Source organism: Eptesicus fuscus, chromosome 1 (assembly GCF_027574615.1).
Source record: "Eptesicus fuscus isolate TK198812 chromosome 1, DD_ASM_mEF_20220401, whole genome shotgun sequence".
Classification (NCBI taxonomy): Eukaryota; Metazoa; Chordata; class Mammalia; order Chiroptera; family Vespertilionidae; genus Eptesicus; species Eptesicus fuscus.
The window spans coordinates 49,711,290-49,716,711 of NC_072473.1; the positions used below are offsets into that span (position 1 = coordinate 49,711,290).

The 5,422-nt window shown below is 41.8% G+C and overlaps 1 pseudogene; it reads left to right on the forward strand.

Moving 5' to 3' along the window:
* The first annotated feature begins 2,045 nt into the window (after positions 1-2,045).
* LOC103299116 (thyroid hormone receptor-associated protein 3-like) lies at positions 2,046-4,434 on the forward strand (annotated as a pseudogene).
* Positions 4,435-5,422: the final 988 nt, after the last annotated feature.

Genomic DNA, 5,422 nt, shown 5'->3' on the forward strand with positions numbered 1-5,422 from the left:
GGGGGGGCATTTGGGGGCCAGCAGGCCAGCAGGGGGGCAGGTGGGGGCAAGCAGGCTGGCAGGTGGAGTGGTAAGGGGCAATCAGGCAGGCAGGCAGGTGAGCAGTTAGGAGCCAGCAGTCCCAGATTGCGAAAGGAATGTCCGACTGCCAGTTTAGGCCCGATCCCTGTAAACCGGCAGTAGGACATCCTTCAAGGGGTCCCAGATTGGCGAGGGTGCAGGCCGGGCTGAGGGACACCCCCCCGCCCGTGCACGAATTTCATGCACCAGGCCACTAGTGTGTGTATGTATGTGTGTGTGTGTGTGTATGTGTGTGTGTGTGTGTGTGTATATATCATGAAACAACACACACACACACATACACACACACACATACATACACACACTGAGTGTCCATATTATTATGCGTTCAGAGATCGTAATAATCTGGCCACTCAGTGTATATATAGTTAACCATTTAATCATGGTCACAACGACTTCATAGGCAATTAGAGAAAGTTACACAGTTGAGGTAAGAAGTCTCAATTTTAGGCAATCAAAAACCTGATGAAGACAGTGTGAAGCACAGTAAGACACAAAATCTTTGCTTTCTAGGCAGAAAACTTCTCAGAATATTTTATCAGGACTAATAGTCCTTTTAGCAGATGAAAGAGAATTAAGTTTTTGTTTTATTTAAGTACATTAGTGACATAAATGTTTATTTAAAGACCCTAACACAACTTTATTCAATCTTACTCAGCTTAATCATACATAAAATTTATTTTTCAAGATTCCTTTTTAATAAACATTTTATAACTTTCTGGGTCCATTTTAGTTTGTCCCTTGTTCTTTTACCCATTCAGAAATAACCAACTTTATTTAGGACAAAATCACTTTCACTTTGCTTAATAAATCTTTTCTTAGCCTAAAAACACATCTTATTGCCCTGGCCTGTGTGGCTCAGTTTGTTGGGAATTGTCCTGAGCACCAAAAGGTCTTGGTTTGATCCCTGTCAGGGCAGATGCCTGGATTGCAGGCTCCATCCTCAGTAGGAGGCATGTAGGAAGCAGCTGATTGATGTTTCTCTATAATCAATGTTTCTCTCCCTCTCTCTCCCTCTTCCTTCCTCTCTCTCTAAAATCAATAAAAACGTATTTAAAGAAAAAACAAAAAAACCCATCTTATCATACGAAGTTGTTTCCCTTATCATTTTAGTACCTTTAATTACCTATAGTAGAATTTTTAACCTTTAGAACCCTTTAATTTCTAGTGAAAACTAAGAAGTAAACAATCAGGTACTGTCCTTTACTGGTAAATTTATGAATACATTTCATAATGTTTAGAAATACAGTTCACCTTTAAACAATGTGGGGGTTAGGGACACCAACCCACCCCCATCCCATGCTGTCAAAAATCCACATATAACTTTTGATTCCCCCCAAACTTAACTACAATTCATCTCTTGGTATCCACAAGGGATTGCTTCCAGGAACCCCCACAGATGCCAAAATCTATATGCTCAAGTGTCTTATACACTGAGTGGCAAGATTATTATGATCTCTGAATGCATAATAATCTTGCCACTCAGTATATATATATATATATATATATATATATATATATATATATTTTATAGGCCCGGTGCATGAATTCGTGCATGGGTGGGGTCCTGCAAGCCTGGCCAGGGGGAGGGGACATAGGTGGTTGGCCAGGCTGCCTGCTGGTCAAACTCCTGGTCGAGGGGTCAATTTGCATATTAGCCTTTTATTATATAGGATATACACTGAGTGGCCAGATTATTATGTGTTCAGAGATCATAATAATCTGGCCACTCAGTGTATAAAATAGTGTAGCCCAGCCGTCATGTCTCAGTGGTTGAGCATCAACCTATAAACCAGAAGGTCAGTGTTCGATTCCCAGTCAGGGCACATGCCTGGGTTGTGGGCTTGATCCACAGTGAGGGCATGCAGGAGGCAGCCGATCAATGATTCTCTTTCATCATTGATGTTTCTATCTCTCTCTCCCTCTCCCTTCCTCTCTGAAATCAATAAGAATACATTAAAAAATAAAATGAAAAAGATACGGACAGAGCTGAAGGAAGGAAAGAATATGAATTTGATGATGAATCCAAATTTATGTCAAAAGTCATAGCAGGAGCAAACAAAGACCAGGAGGAGATATCACACAAATGTCAGGGCCTGGTGTATGCACCTCCAGGGAAGGAAAAGCAATGGAAAACATGGAGCTGGAGGAGGAGTCTTTCTCAGAGAGATCAGAAAAGGAGGATCGGGGAGGGCTCAAGAGAACCGAAAGTGGGCACAGAGGGTTTGTGCCTGAAAAGAATTTGAGTGACTGCTTACAAAGCAGTCCAGAAGAAAAGCTCATCACCCTCCCACCCCCCAAGAAAGACCTCTGAGAGCTGGGAGAAGCTATGAGCCAAAGGAGACTTTTCCACGGGTAAGTCTTCCTTCTCTATTACTTGAGAGGCCCGAGTTAATGTCCAGATGTACTCCTTTGATGAGGGCCTTACAAGACCCAGTGGCATATAGTCTCAGGAATGCAAGCTTTGTCAGGATCTAGTTCATAGCAACGAAAAGAAACAGGAATTTGGTTCCATCTTCCAGCAAATAGTCAGCTCAGTCTCAGCAGAGCCCCTTGGAATTGTTTACTCAGTACATAGTAAGCATTGTTCACCACGTTAAAGAGCATCACTTTGGGTCCTCAGGAATGACATTGCATGAACGCTTCACTAAATACCTAAAGAGAGGAACTGAGCAGGAGACAGCTAAGGACAAGAAAAGCCTATAGGTACACAGGAGGATAGACATTTACCCCAACACATTCAGAAAACATGGGTTGGCTCATGATGAAATAAGTCCTGGGGAACCCGGCTACAAGGCTGAGGGAAAATATAAAGATGATCCTGTTGATCTCCGCCTTGATATTGAACATCGTAAAAATCATAAGGAGAGAGATCAAGGCAAATCAAGAGAATCAGTGGATTCTCCTGACTCAAGACACTCGAGGGAAAGATCGGCTGAGAAAACCTATAAAGGATCAAAGAAGCAAAAGCACCGAAGAGCAGGAGACCTGTCCAGGTCATCATTCTCTTCTTCCCAGTCATCCCACTACTACAAAGTAGAGGAATACGCTGAAGAAATGGAGGTGAGAGAGGAGAGTACCACGGGCTTTGACAAATGAGGACTGGGGACCATGAGCCCTAGCCGGTTTGGCTCTGTGGTTAGAGCATGGGCCCATGGACTGAAGGGTCTCGGGTTTGATTCCAGTCAAGGGCATGCACCTTAGTTGCGGGCTTGATCCTCGCCCTGGTCTGTCTCTCTCACATCGATGTTTCTCTCTGTGTGTATCTTTCCCTCCCTTCCATTCTCTCTCTCTCTCTTTTTTTTTTTTTAAAAAAGGAAAATAATATTCTCATGTGAGGAATAACAACAAAAAAGCTATGGCCAGCTCAGTGCTTGAACGTTGACCTATGAACCAAGAAGTCCTGGTTTGATTCCTGGTCAGGGCACATGCCCTGGTTGTGGGCTCCATCCACAATAGGGGGCATACAGGAGGCAGCCAATCAATGAGTCCCATCACTGATGTTTCTATCTCTATCCTTCTTCCTATCTGAAATAAAATTTTAGCCTTAGCCAGTTTGGCTCAGTGGATAGAGCATCATCCTTCGGACTGAAGGGTTCCAGGTTCAATTCTGGTCAAGGGCACATACCACGGTTGCAGGCTCAATGCCTGGTCCTGGTCAGGGCGTGTGTGGGAGGCAACCAATCCATGTGTCTCTCTTACATCAATGTTTCTCTCTCTCTGTCTCTCCCCCTCCCTTCCACTCTCTCTAAAAATCAATGGAAAAATATCCTCCGGTGAGGATTTAAAAAATAATAATAAAGCATAATAAAAATGTAAAAAAAAAAGCCTGGGACCATGACAAGTTCAGTGGAGAAAAGGGGAGAATGAAGATGATGAGAGTGGGACAGAGAACTGAGCAGAGAAAGACAGGAGCCCCTAACCCGGGGAGAGAGGCGCTGGGAAGATGGCTGATGAACTAAAGAGAGGAGCCCCAAGAAGATTCTGAAAATCTTCTCACCCTCCACCAGCCATGAGGAATCCTACTATAGCTGAAAGCATCCCTGGTGCAGTGTCCCACTGGAAGAAGCGGCCGGCCTTGGAGCCTGGGGTCAGGCCCAGCTCTAGAGCAGAACACAGCACATTTGAGCTTTAGCTGTGTTACTCATTTGTTGTTGGTGTGTGTGGTGGGGTCTATGGTAGGGAGGGGAGAGCAATACTTAGATTTTGGTTTGTTCCCTCTTAGAAACCAGTTTTGTTCTTAATTTAATATCATTTGGAATTAAGAGGACTACTTTGATGATTTTTAATTTCTTCTCCCTTTTCCTGGCTTTTTAAAGCCCTCCTCTTTCTTCTTTTTTTAGGCATATGTAGTAACATTAGCAGAAAGATTCAGTTTGGACAACTTTGATTCTTAAGAAAGAAAACAAAGCATGTGAATAAACATTGAAGTGTTAAAATTAAAACAAATTAAATTAGCTTCAATAAAAAATATTTTTCTAGATCATGCAAACTTGAAAAACAGTAGGGTTAGTTTTTATTATTTCTTAATTTATATATGCACCTAATTCCTTTAAGTCAATTAAATAGAGCTCTTTATAAACCGGCTTTAGAAATATCCTCTGGAGGCAGACAATAATATTAGCAAAATTAATTAATTTATAAATAACAGTTAGAATAAGCTTATCTGCTCTGATGGTTAACTAAGGCTTTTTATTATTTGTGGAGGAGACTTAAGATTTGCATTTGTCCCTGACAAATAAGGGAACTGGGAAGATTTTAAGGAAACTGGACTAGATTCTTGGTGATGAAGCCTTTCTAGCAGTTTGTACTTTTTTTTACAAATGGATTTTTAGAGAGAGAGAGACATCAATATGTTGTTCTATCCATTCATGCACTCATGGGTTGATTCTTCTATGTGCCATGACCAGGGATCAAAACCTCAACCTCGGCGTATGGTGAAGACACTCCAACCAACTGAGCGATCCGGCCAGTGCTGTAGTTTCCTTTAAATACTTCTTTTTCCCCTTTATTTTTTGTGGGTTCAGGTTTTCCTGGTTGAGTTCATTGGGTTCAGTCTCAGGAAATTGTGGGATGTTATCTTCTGAGGTGTTTACATTTTAAAGACATGGTAAAATTTATAACGTCAAGGGAGAGAGGGAATGTGAAAGGTTTTTTTCCCCCCTTCTAGGAGTTTAAGGTAATTGCTGTTTCAAATTTCCTTCCTTTAGGTACAAAATAATTGTACTCCTAATGTCCTGAATTTTATATCTGCAAATGTCTGAAGGTACATAGTAAGGGGTCTGAGTGGACTTTGATTTTTGTTTTAATGTCTGTCCTTTCATTTTATTAAGGGAGTCTT